A 14,357-nucleotide genomic window follows, 5' to 3' on the forward strand; every position below is an offset into this window, starting at 1 on the left:
TCGTGGGGATCTCCCACGTGGAGTTCCTGTGAGTGTTAAATAACCGTCTGCGTGCACACACACACACGCATGAAGCACAGGCACGCCGAGGTCCAGCATCTGAGGTCCTGGTCGTACTGGCTCATCAGCCTCGCTGTGCTGACGGCTGCATCAGGCCATTTAACCTGATACCATTACGTATCCAACTGGCCCAGTTCTCATTCATTTTTCAGATTCTATGCTCAACAAACTCTCCAAATACAATTTAGTGTTTACGATCTATTCTCCATTCCATGTTGTAGCCGTGCAAAGAAGGAGTCTCGCGCTGCCTGTTGTTTGCAGACACACACAGACACACCCACACACACAGACACTCATGCACATCTTCTGAATTTTGAGACAAGCGAATGCTTGCTGAAATGTAACTCTTTGTTAACTTTGTTAACTCTCAGGTTTCTGTGCACGCGACACGAGTTAATAAGTAGCTGGTGTGGAACAACCATCGCTTTTGAATATCGATTTACCCACAATTGGTTTCTAACTGTTGACCACATTTAGCTACTTAACTTTGATCTGATTTGCTTCTGTAGACTTTGCTTAGTGTACGTCTCAATTTCATCTTTGTGAAACAATAGATGATTGGCTTGAAACTCTTAATCCTAACAGTGTTTTGTATAATTTACTAGCAAATGAGCATCAGGGACAAATATTTAGGAATTAGAACAGTAGGTAAGATTACCCACTGCAAAGTCACTCAGCTCCCCAAAGGGCTTTCTAACCATCTCTCCTCCCTCCACCGTCCAACAGCTGCTCTTGGTTACTTCCTAGACCGAGATCATTATTCCTTTTCTGGCTTCCAAAGCTTTACCGCGTGTGGCCTCACTTTAGCCAGCCAGCTCTTCACATCTCCCCATCCTGTGTCCTTTGCTTCTGCCCTCACTACCACCTGCTCTCCTGCCCTGGGAGGGTGGGGTGACCCCAGCCTGCATCCAGGTTTGCAGTCACATTAAGCGAAATAAATAAATCCAACCCAGTCTCATCTCTCAAAACATCCAAAGGGCAGAGCTGGACGTGGTCAGTGCCTGACGTGGGTTCAGTCCCAGTTCTGTCGCCTTTTATTTGATCCTGGGCGAGTTCCATGAGCTTGAGCCTCCTTTGCCTGGGAGATGGGATCGACAGTTTCCAGGTGACAGCGTGCGTAAGCGAGGCTCACACAGAGGGAGTGCCCGATGCACACCACGAAGCACCCAGCGCAGCCTGGCTCCCACCGCGTGGCCCCTTCAGGAGCCTCGAGATCTTGGAGGGACGGCTAGCTGTGCCTGGAGGCTCTGGACCCCAGCGCCTGGGCGTGAGGCAACTGCTCAAGTTGGCGGGTTCGCTGGTAAACTGATCGCCACGCATCACACATCATTAATCCATGTGAAGCACTCGGCAGAGTGCACTTTAGTTTGGCTCTAATAATTTCAAAATAAAAGGAATACAACAAAATTATACAAATAACATATAACAGAAGGAATAAAGGATTTCCCTTAGTCTATTACTTTCAGCTCACCCCGCTTTACTCACTGTAAGCTAGTCTTAAGATCTATCTTAATAATCAGTAGTAACAGGAGTGAGCTAGCCCTCGTTCATTATTCACTGCGACTCCAGATCTCTGAGCGTCACGAGTGATCTTTGCTGAAGGCCCTGAGCGGAGCGTGTCTGTTACCGAGTGTGGCCACTAGATGGACACGTGCACACTCTCCCCACGCTCCTGCGGGTCCATTTTCATTCTTAACTGGAGTCCTGTTCAAGCAACTGCATCTTTTTTCTCTCTGTTCCTGGAGCCGTGAATTTTTATAACATTTTTCATTGTCCTTTTAATGATCCTTGAAACTTTTTGTGCCTTCGTTTAACCCCAAAGCCAGATTACTATTCAAATGGTCCCATTTGATAAAAATATTAGGTGTCTATCAAGTAACAGCAGCTTAATCCTGCCGCCCCAGGAAGCTGATGGAGCTGCGGCCTTGGGGTTGGGAGGGGAGCAGGCAGGGGTCTGCACCCGGCAACGACCTTGAGGACGAGCATCAGGCCCAGAGCACACCTGTGCTGCAGAACTGGAAGACGGAGCCCTGTGGGGGGATGAGAGCCCGGGAGGGGGTCTGAAGCGTCCGCCTCTCATGCTCGTTTTACCCTGTCTATAAACAATCGGTACTCGGGGAAGGGGGGTGGAACTCATCACTCCCAGAACCCTCAGCTTCAGCGATTTGCTCAAGGTCACAGAGCTGTTCAGAGGCAGCTCAAAAGCGATTTCAGGCAGGAATTCTCCTCTTCTACTTGGAGATAAATCATCATTCAATGCCAGCTGTGCTGAGCACTCGGGGTGTCAGAGAGCCGGAGGTTCAAATCCTGTCCCTCGCCCGCCGACCTCCAGGCGTGGTGGGGTGAACCCGCCTCTCTCTCCCCTCCAAGGGCGTCTGCTCAGCGCCCAGTGACGTGGAGGCCGCGGGGTCCCAGGGTCCGCGTCACAGAGCAGCCCGAACGGGGCTCATCCCCCGCTTGAAAGACGCCTGTCTGTGCTGGACGGCGGTGGACTTGTTCCTGAGACGGAGAGGCGGTAGGTGCGGGGTCAGTGGGGAAGGAGAAGGACACAGGAGACTGCAGAGTGAGGAGGTCAGGAGCCATCACCGGCCACCCTTGGTGGCACGTCTGCCCGTTTGGACTCTCTTTTCAGAAGGTAGAGGAGAACAGCTGTGCAGCTTTATTTAGGCTGTGGAGTCCCTAACAGACCATTTTATGAAGTTTGCTCACTGTGGGAATGTGTGGAAGGGGGAGGGCGGGGGTCCCTGACTCGGGATGGGGGCCCGTGGGTGGGGTCACAGTGGGGAAGCCAGTGTGGACGGGTGGTCACGACAGCGCCACAGGGGACCTGAGAGGGGAGAGTCAGGGGGTTCTGGGCCCCACGGGTCGGGCGGAGGGGCTGGGAGAGGACGCCGGGGTGGGATGCAAGCCTGGCGCTTCGCCTGAAAGCTCTGAACGGAGGGACGAGCACGCGGTGCCCTCGGGAGCAGCCAGAGCCCCTCCGGTTCCTGGGGTGCCGGGCTGCAGCCAGAGCATCACCGGGGTGCGAGCCCCGGCCTGGATTTCAGGAGATGGACAGAGGCTGCTGGGCAGCCTGGATTTCCACAGCATCGAACGCGTGGAGGCCCCGCTTTAATCCCGCCGTGCCCCCTGACCTCACTGAGCGCGACGTGTGGGGCCGGGGCCGCCATTCCTGCTCCGTCCTCCGCGGTACCCGGCGCCCCTCACCTCGTGTTGTAGCAAACGTATTACCTTGAATTTCCTGGCGATGAATCAAGCCTAGAGCTAGAAAATGCAATTTCTCTTTCCTCTGGGAGACCCACCTCACAGCCCCTCTGATGCAGGAATGTGGAGACTGTCCGCCTCTCTTTGCAACGTTCTTGGCCTGAGGCTTCTGGCCAAACATTATTAACTACATGCAGAAACAGTTTGAAGACTTTTTTTTTTTTAATTATTATTTATTTATTTTTATTTATTTTTGGCTGTGTTGGGTCTTCGTTTCTGTGCGAGGGCTTTCTCTAGTTGTGGCAAGCGGGGGCCACTCTTCATCGCGGTGCGCGGGCCTCTCACTGTCGTGGCCTCTCTTGTTGCGGAGCACAGGCTCCAGACACGCAGGCTCAGTAGTTGTGGCTCACGGGCCCAGTTGCTCCGCGGCACGTGGGATCTTCCCAGACCAGGGATCGAACCCGTGCCCCCTGCACTGGCAGGCAGACTCTCAACCACTGCGCCACCAGGGAAGCCCTAAGACATTTTTTTAAATTGAATTAAAATTGCTCTACAATGTTGTGTTAGCTTCTGCTGTACAGTGAAGTGAATCAGCTATACGTATACATACATCTCCTCCCTCTTGGACCTCCCTCCCCCCCCATCCCACCCAGCTAGGTCACCACAGAGCCCCGAGCTGAGCTCCCCGTGCTGTACAGCAGGTGCCCACTAGCTGTCTGTTTTACACGTGTTAGTGTATTGATGTCAAACCTAATCTCCCAATTCGTCCCACCCTCCCCTTTCCCCCTGTGTCCACATGTCCGTCATACACAGTGAAGTAAACCATTTTAAGACTTTTTAACCCAAGCTTTCTATATTCATTCGGAAGTACATACTATTAACCAGGCTCGTGAAACCAAAGTGTTTTCCCGAAACCCCAAATTTCTTACTGAATTTCCTTCGGTGACATTTGTTTGTCTTTTTCAAGTCAGATGAGGAAATTTTACTGTCAAGACTCAGTCTTTAAATAATGCCCAAGTAAGACCTGTTTCTCCCCGGGGGCCCTGTTCCCTCCTCTTACAAACGTCAGAAATAAAGGGTCTGTCAAATGAGAAACCTCTGAAGCGGATACAAGTTCCATGTCCCTGTGAGGTAAAGCCCGCTTTGTATTTGAGAAAATGAATAGTTACATATCCATTTAGTCAACCTTTCTGTCAACACATAGGTATTGACGTTTACCTGTGGAACGCGGGCCTTATTGAGATGATTCTTTTGGTTTGTGTGTGGCCCTCGTCCAACAGATGGGCGAACGGGTTCATGACAACAAGTCCACATTGGCAGATCTATTTCTTCCATAATCAGAGGTGATTCCAGACACTTGGCTACTTTTTATTAATTGTTTTGTTGTGTCTATTAAGATCAGGAAGAACTTTAAAGTTAGTTTCATTGGCATGTAGGTATTAAATCCAATAAATAGATTATTTTAATTCTCATAGATAATAAAATATATTTTGCACCGAAAAAGCACTCTTTCACCTTTTATTTTATTTGAATGGTGAAGAAAAACACATTCTTCTTTTCCATTAGTTTCTCTTTTAGAAGTCATAATTTTCAGTCCAAATCCAAACTGGTAATTGTTCAGTTAATTAAAAACAAAATACAAGCATGTGCTCAAGCATCTGTGTCTGCAATGTCTCAAGGAACAGTAACAACTGAGCAGAAATGGTCACTGAACCTCCCAGGCACCCAGAAGGGTCCAGGTGCCCCTGCTTCTGGAGTCCCCTCGGCCCTGGACTCCTGAGGGGGTTGTGTGGGGTGTGGGCTGACATCCCTCCTGTTCAAGCTACTTCCTGCTGCGTTTCTCTCATTTGCATCTAAAAGGGGTCCTGATTACTAACGGCCAAGCTGAGAAAACCAAGGACACTTGGCTTCTACCTTCAGGGTCAGAGCAAGATCCTCCTTTCCGCCTTTCCTTCCACCCGCGTCTGGCTCAGAGCACGGTCAGCTCTGCTCCCTGACCTCTGGGCTGCGTTCCCATCTTCCTCGGCTTCTGCTTATGGATGTATTAGCCCACCTAGTGTTTGCGTTGAGAGTTTTCTCCCACTTTTCCTCTTCTGCTTGTGTTGAAGCTCCTGGAACCGGGGCTGCGCCTTGCCAGCTCAGCGGACGTCCCTCCACTCGACCGCACACACCGTGCCGTCGAGAAGGGGTGTTTGGGAAGCAGGCGGGCTGGATGTGCTGGTCTGAGCCTCGGAGCCAGCACGTGCTTCAGGGATGCTGGCTGGGGGGAGAGGCTGCTTCCCTGGGAGGCCTTGAGGGGATGGTTTTCTTTTCTTTTTTTTATTGAGGTATAGTTGATTTACAATGTTGTACCAGTCTCTGCTGTACAGCAGAGTGACTGAGTTTTACACATAGACAACAAGGTCCTACTGTATACAGCACAGGGAACAATATCCAACCTCCTGGGATAAACCATAACAGAGGAGGGTTTTCTGAAGGAAGACATCTGAGCTGAGACCTGCAGTTTCATCGGGAGCAAGAACCAGAGAGGACTCTGAGGGGTGTCCAAGTCCCAGGAGGGGGTCACGGGGGAACCTTCTCTACAGGTGTCCTCTGGGCCCTGTGAGGTGGGCCCCGAAAGAGAAGCTGAACCAGAATTCCAGGCCAAGACCCCACTGGCCTTGAAAGATAGAAAAATCACTGTGCTTTTTTCCAGCATGTGAGGGACGTCCATCAGGCAGCATCTTGTCAAAGACATTTGGATTTTTAACCCCACTCCCAAATATGAAAAGTCACTTTGTCTCAGAAAAAAGAATGCTGTCAACATTCAAAAGTCAAGAAGGGGGTCTTTCAGGAGGCTGCCTTAGAGACCAGAGGCCTAGCTCCTGCAGGCCTGACTGAAACGATTTGCCCACAGTTGTCCCCTTAGCTCCAGGCATGGAGCTGGGGGGTCCCCCACCGGCTGTTCCGAGGTCGATCCAGGGCCGTGGGGAAGTCAGATGCTCTTTCCTGACAGAAGTCAGATCGTCTCCTGGGCTTTCCCTCCACATTCTCTTGGGTAACAAAATCCAAGGCACACGATGCCGAGCTGTATCATTTCTCTGGAGCAGAGTTGTTCTCTAGACTAAACCACAATTTGGAAGCTTGAAAGGTGTAAAGCAAACAACCAAGAAAGGAAAGGAGAAGGTGAAAACAGACAGGGGACGGGCTTCTGCGCTCGCTGCCCTGGCAACAAACTTCCAGAAGCCTGACGGTGCCTGGCGATGTGGTCGTATTCCTGTCCTTTATGATCGTGAGAGAACAAACCCAGCATTTTCAGTGCGTTTTACACGACAGCAAAAAGAAATGCTGTCCCCCCTGTTAATGACGCTGGGAATCAAGATGCAGAATTTTAGTCATCAGAGATGCAGATGATCATTTTTTCAGAATAATTAGAGTGGGAGCCAAGAGAGTCAGGGCGCAAGGGTCTCCGTGACAGGAGAGGGGGGACATTCAGACATGACAGCTCTCCTGGCGCTGACATGGGTGGACGAGGGGGCCTCCAGAGCTGCAGGGAAGGTTCCAGAGATTTCAGCCGTCACGAGAAGGGGTCCCTAAAAGCAGCATGAACTTTCAACCATTTTCTGTAAAAGCTTTATTAGGGACCAAGTATATTGCTACAGCAGAATCTCATGCTTCCTTGTCTTCTAAGAGATGACAGTTGTCATTGTTGTTTTCCAGTATGTGAAAGGAGTGCAGATTTTGACTTTAGCAATGACTTCTGTGCTGTAGAAAGAAGGGGAGTGATGTGCTTCTTCGGCAGCATCAGCCCTTTAAGATGACGGTGATCTTGAAGCTTCCAAAGAGGTCCGGGGCTTTTGGTGCTTCAGTGAAGGGTGGGCCAGCCTCCCAGGGCTCAGCATTCCCGAGCCGTCCCCACCATTGGCTGATGGGCGCAGGCCCAGTTCACGCCCAGCATAAGTCATGGTTTTAGACTCACCTGACACAGAGGCTAACTCGATCTTAACACCAACAGAGCAACCACACACATTTCCCCCAGAACAGGTCATGGACCCTGTGACTGGAGGTTTCCATCTGTGTAGAGGCTCCCTAGACCCCAAGCCTGCACGGACCCCCTCACCCTGCCCGCAATGTCTTCAGATGAAACTCCCCCAGCACAGAGCCCATGGTGGAATCCAGTTAACATTCCACCTGATCGCATTTAATTACCAGTCGACAGTGATTTACTCAGAGCCAGCAATGATTTCCAGGAGGGTTAGCTAGGTTAACAGTGCATTATTCTTCCAATGCTTAGATCAAATTTTTTTATCTTCATCTTTTCTCTAAATTATTTTTTCCTTTCTCTTAATGTGAGGAAAGGAATCTAAGTATTGGGGCAGCTGGTCAACTGGCATGTTTTGCCATTAAGTTTTGTCATGTTTAAAAGGATGGGTTTGAAAATAATACTTAAGTTTTTATTTGTGCTCTGGTTTCTTCTACAAAGCAGTTGGAGAAAGACTGCATGAAAACTGGGTAATCTTGCCAACTCAGTAGAATAGCACTGAAGAAAGAGACGTGACTTTTATTTTAAGAAAATGTTTAGAAGTCTAACAAAATGCAGAAAACACACAAAGGCAATGGAATGTGATGAAAACGTGACTCTGGGGAAGAATGGGTGATTATATTACTTGTAACGGGTCTTGGAGATGAAGCACGTGCCTTTCAGATCTCATGGTTCTCTTGAAACAGGCAGGATTTGTCGTGAGCGTCTACAGGCCTGAGTTACACCAGATAACGTAGAACAAAGGAAGCATTTTCGATTAATGAAAATGCATCTTTGTTTGTGCTTTAAAAAATTGATGTCTAAGTCCAGCCTGCCATATGCCCATGGGAACATAAGTAATGCTTGAAACTGGATATTTAGTTTGACTAGGTTAATTTCAAAAACAATGACAACTGAACTTAAAAGATCAGGCTATAAACGAAAGGAAGTAGGAGTACAGGTTGTTAAAAGACAGGTATAAAATAATGCAGAAGAGGTGCTGCTTCTTTCTATCAGTCAGGCTCCAGTGATCTTAATTCAGCTCGAGCTAGTTTTCCATGTTTGATTTCTTTTTATTATTTTAAGGAGCAGATTTTGACTTGCCAGATGGATTTTTGAAAGCAGTTCCAGTTTTTTCTTTTTTCTTCTTGGTTTTCCCCAAATGCAAAGGAACAGGTGTCTTTGGGCTGATGTGTCCTTTCCAGGTTACACCCTTAGGATTCTGCCATCTTGGTACCAAGTAAACTTTGAACTCAGTGCTGGGTTATAGAACACAAGGTACGGACTGGATGGGGTATTTTCAGGGAAACTATTTCATGCTGTTAATTTGAAGAGAAGTGCTAGGCTGACTGCACGCACTTGACAAAATGCTTCTTTTGTTTTAATATGTACAGTGGTAATTTTCCCAGAGGTGATCTTTAATTTCTGTATTGTGGTAAGTCACTAGCTTGTTCTGATATACTTGAAATATAAACCTGTATGTTAACCATACTCAGTGAATTCTTTTTTTCTTTTTTTTTTTTTTAATTATTTACTTTATTTATGGCTGTGTTGGGTCTTCGTTTCTGCGCGAGGGCTCTCTCCAGTCGCGGCAAGTGGGGACCACTCTTCATCACGGTGCGCGGGCCTCTCACTATCGCGGCCTCTCTTGTTGCGGAGCACAGGCTCCAGACGCGCAGGCTCAGCAATTGTGGCTCACAGGCCCAGCCGCTCCGCGGCATGTGGGATCCTCCCAGACCAGGGCTCGAACCCGTGTCCCCTGCATTGGCAGGCATATTCCCAACCACTGCGCCGCCAGGGAAGCCCCTCAGTGAATTCTTTGGTTTAATATCTTTGCTTTCAAAATAACATGGCATCCCAGAAAAGTGATGTGTACTTTTCTGTCATTTTGTCAAATTTCAAGGTAATTCCATTTAAATAATGTGAAAAAATGATATATTTATTTATAAAAATAATATTTGGAGATAAGATATATAATAGAAGCTTTAGGGCATACTTTTTTTTAAGATTGCATGGTAAAATAGGGTTACTGGGATGGTTTTTCATTTTGAAACAAAAGTCTCTGATGATAATGCTAAGAGACGTGGTCACAGAAGTGTCTGCTCACAACCCCGTCCTGCGTGCTCGCCCAGAGAATGATTGTATGCTCCACTATGGGAAACATGTACAGTCATTTTATTTATTATAACTTTTTTTCTGTGGTATTAAAAGTTGGGAAAAGCTTACGTGTTTGTCATTAGTAAAATAGAGCCTATGCGTGCCCCGGACTACCACTCCACGATCTGGAGAAGTAAACAATGCTTTACATGCAGCAATGAATGACATCAGAAATGAGAATCAAAATGGTGTGCAATACATACAATAGTAAGTATGTAAATTAAAATACATGAAGAATATCACATATTTTTTCACACACAAGCTGGACTACCAAGACATTCATTAATTATAATAGAGTGAGTGCTTATTGGAGGGAGAGTAAAGATAGGGAACAGGGAATAAAAGGAACAAAACAGAAAATACAATATCGTAACAGAGGGACCCAGCCTGGACCTCTGATGATCACCTTCTGTCAGTGCAAAATACGAAAGAATCAACTCTTTCCTTTCAGTGTCTTGTCTTTATAATAAAAAAATAATAAAGTGAAAAAGAATGTAAAATCATGATATTAAAGCTGGTCTTGGATTATAAAAATAGATGAATTACTATTAACAAAGAACATTTTAAATCAGATATATTAAGCAGAGGCTAATGTTTTAATGCTACCAATAGATAAAGAAGAGAAGCATCTAGAAAAAAAAAATCACATGTTTTATTAGATGATTAAATAGGGTCTGGACAGTCATTGCACAGAGATGTTAAATCTTCCATTATTTTTTGACAGACTGGAAACTGTAGAGACTCTTTAATTAAAATATAATCAGCTGTGACGGAAAATCCACTACGAATTTGTGAGTCAAAATGTGATTTGAGAAGATGACCATTTCCTTAATAAAATGTGAAACTTCAGCCCTAACATGTCACTATTTACATTAAATGAAAACGGTTTAATACACCAATGAAGTTAGAGGTTGTCAGAATGAATTTTTCAAATGACCGAAAAAAGATGTTTAAAAGAAACTCACTTGAAATATAATGTCATATGTAGGATCAAAATAAAGGGATCTAAACAGATGTACTCTGCAAATCTGAATTTTAAAAAGGAGAGGACTTAGTATATTAACAACAGATACAGTAAACTTTAGAGCAAAAAAATTACCAGGGACAAAGATAAATATTATCCATGGATAAAAAGATTGACCCGTGCAGAAGGCATAGCAATCCTGAATGCGAATCACCAAACACAGCCTCAAAATACGTGAAACCAGAGCTGATGGAGCTGAAAGAGAAGCGGACAAATCCACACTCAGAGTTGGCAACTTTCAGCAACTGACAGGACTCTCAGAAATTCATCACGGGCGAGGAAAGCTGACACCCTGAGGCAGCGGGTCTAATGGACATTTACAGAACCTCAACTCACAAACACGCCATCCTAAAATCCACAGAACACGCACCAAAATACACCATGTCTTAGTGTATATGAAAAGCCAAACAATTTTAAAATACTTGAAACCATACCAGGTGCGCTCTCTGACCACAATGGAATCAAAATAGAAATCAATAAAATAAACATAATACAAAATTTCTGAACATATAAAAATTAACAAAACATTTCTAAATAATCCATGTGTCAAAGAGAAAATCTCAAGGAAAATAAGAATAAATCACAGATATAAATAAAAATTAAAATATATTAGAGAAGCAGCTAGACCATTGCTGAGAGAGAAATTTTATACCACTAAATGCTAAATTAGAAAAGATGAAATCCTCAGATAAATGGGTTAAGCTCCCAGCTCAAGAAAATATAAGAAGATAAACTCAAATCATGAAAAAGAAAGGGAATAGGAGCAGAAATCCATAAAATTGAAAACAAGAAAATAATACAGCTCGTCAATGAAACAAAAAGTTGGTTCTTTAAAAAGACTCTTTAAAATGACAAACCTCTAGTGAGACTGAAAATGGTAAAAAAGAGAAAAGATACAACTTACTAATAAAGGGAATGAAGCAAGATATATCACTGTAGATCCCACAGATTCTAAAATAATAACAAAAACATAAACAATTCTGTGCACATGAATTTGAAACCTTACATGAAATATATCATTTCCACAAAAAAACACAAAAAATCACTCAGCATGAAGTGGATAATTGGAATAATCATATAAATATAATGTAAATATCCTATAAATAAATGTACTGAGATAGGCCAACTGACATTATCCGGTTTGTGGAGCAGGAAGAAGAATGAACGAAGACACGTGAGCAGAACCTCATGTGAGCAGAACCTAAGGGTCTGTGAGATGCCATCAAGTGAACCAACATATACCACATACACAAATATACAACACACACATGCAACACACACAAACATACATACACCACTCACACACAACATATACATGCAACACACATACACATAAAACATACACATGCAACACACAACACACACAACATGCACAAATATATACGCATACAGAACACACATACAACATACACAAGAATACAAAAGGATACAAAACTATCATCCAAACAGAAAGGATAAATGAATCCGTTCCCAGATAGACAGAGCTGGGGTGTCTGATGTAGTGCCTGTCCGACAGGAAATGCTGAAAGGATTCCTTCTGACTGAAATGAAGACCCAGGTCGTCACTGGCACACGGTGTATCAAGATGAGACCTGAGCCGTGGGAAGAAGGAGGGACATTGATAAGCATTCGCGCACAGGAAATATAACCACCATTTTGTAAGTCATCTTCTTCTTTCTATGTGATTAGAAAGACAAAGGTACAAAAAAGCAATTTTCGCCCCATGTTGATGGGCACACATGCTAAACGTAATTTTTGAGGGTAACACGCAGAGGACGGGATGGGGAGGAACAGGAGCAGAGGACGTATTCGCAACTACCGTCTGAAGTGGGACTTGCGTACAAAAAATACAAAGAACTCTCAAAGTGCCACAGTGAAATCGAGCAATCTAATCATAATTAGGAAATATGCAAAAGACCCGGAGAGATATTTCACCACAGGGATATAAGGATGGCAGATCAGCACACGGAAATGTGGTCACATCTTACCCACGAGTGAAATACGAATTAACACCACAAGGAGACCCACTGCTCACCTGTTAAAACAGCTTAGTTTTTTAAAAAAGTGACATTCTAAATGCAGGGAAGGATGTGAAGAGTCTGGTGAGAACGTAGAAAGACAGAGCCACTATGGAAATTAGTTTGCCAGAGTACATGATTATTTCAAAATAAAGGTTAAAAAATAAAGAGATAGACAAAAAGCAGTCTTGGGGTAGAGAATGTTAACATATATTGGTGAAATATTAAATTCATTAGGAACAATAAATAATTCTGAACATTTTGCATCAATTAAGTTTCCTCAGTCAGTCTGTACAACACACACAAATTGATGGAACTCCAAGATTTAAATTTCTCTCAATTTTGTTGAGTCCAACAAACAAAATATTATCAAAAATCCAAGATTTAAACAACACAAAACCTTTATTCCTTGGATATACATATTCAAAATTAGAGAATTGACGCTTTACAACACCCTGTGGACACTATACAAACCTTACTGTATATATGCTTTGCTGTAAAACAAGACTGGAAAGGGTATTTCTGACAAAATGTAGTCTTATTAGCCCGGCTCTATTCACTGTCTCACGGGAGGGATTTTCTGTGCAAATGTTAACTTCAGTGCAGTCTCCACCTAGATTTCCACCAGGATGCAACAGCACCCCTCACCCTAGGAACCCGCGTGGTGGGGTACTCTGACCGTCCACGATGGCCAGTGCTGAGGACACAGCCCAGGGAGCTGTCACACACCCTAGGTGGCTTTAGTCTTCCCTTTTGGGAAGTAACCCAACAGAATCCGGTTAACCTAAAATTCCTAAAAGGAGCTTCTGACACATTCCAGTACTTTCCTAAGATGACTGTGGAATCCTTTTCCAGAGACTTTTATTATTATGGAAGATTGAGTAGATATACAAAAATAAGATAATGTTATCCAACCAAGTGATTAATTTTTGTCAGCTCTTTCTCATCAGCTGCAATCTGAGACATTTTCTGACCCCAACATTTACTTTTCTGAAGTGTGCGTGGCAGCTGTGTTTACCATGAACCCGTCACACCTGGATGTACTGATTTCCCACCTCAGTTGTTTCTTGCCTGAGCATCTGTTCTAATTGTTTTTTTAAAAAAAAAGCAAGGTTTTAGAATTGTTTTAACACCTGGAATATGGAATTTGAATTTCTCAAATGGAGAATTAGATGTTTCATCATCTGTCCCACGAAATCACATTGATCCCTCTCTTTGAAAAGATTTCATTTACTGATCCCTTAGCTGCATTTTTTAAGCAGCTGTTTTTAATAATATATTTTTAAAAGGGCGTTTATAAATATTTATCAAGAAACTTAGTTTGGGAAGTCAGCCCCTCCTCCCTGAGCGAGCACTAGCCTTTGAAGAGCGTCATAGGAAACATTTCTCTTTCATTTGATCTTCAGCTGGATTTTAACCCACTGCTTGTTGTGTTGGTGTTGGGTGGGGTGAGGTTGAACACATGAAAACAGCCAGACTTACCCTTAATGCCCTTTGCCGATGCTCTACTTTTAGCACTTGCTTGTATTATTCCCCACAAATGATAGAAAATCTTGGCAATTCCCATAGTGCTCGGTGGGTCGTACACTGTCCTTTGAGGTCAGGCGTAGCTGAAATAGACCGATGGCGAGACCCCACCTCTGGGGCTGGTGCTTGACCCTGAGACAGGGCTCAGAAGGGCCAGGCAGCAACAAATATGGTGCAGGGACAAATACCGTTCAGAAGGAGTATGAATGCTTAGAGGAACGCGCAGCCCCCAGCACAAGATTCCGCATCATCAGAACTTTCATGCCCAAATCAGCTACAGGCTAATAAAACGTTAACAATTGGCCAGTGGATCTGCCATTGAACCTCCGGCCATCATGCAATCCGACGGCATCCCAGTCTCACGTCC

The sequence above is a fragment of the Eschrichtius robustus genome, chromosome 15 (genome assembly GCF_028021215.1).
Source record: "Eschrichtius robustus isolate mEscRob2 chromosome 15, mEscRob2.pri, whole genome shotgun sequence".
In the NCBI taxonomy this organism is placed as follows: Eukaryota; Metazoa; Chordata; class Mammalia; order Artiodactyla; family Eschrichtiidae; genus Eschrichtius; species Eschrichtius robustus.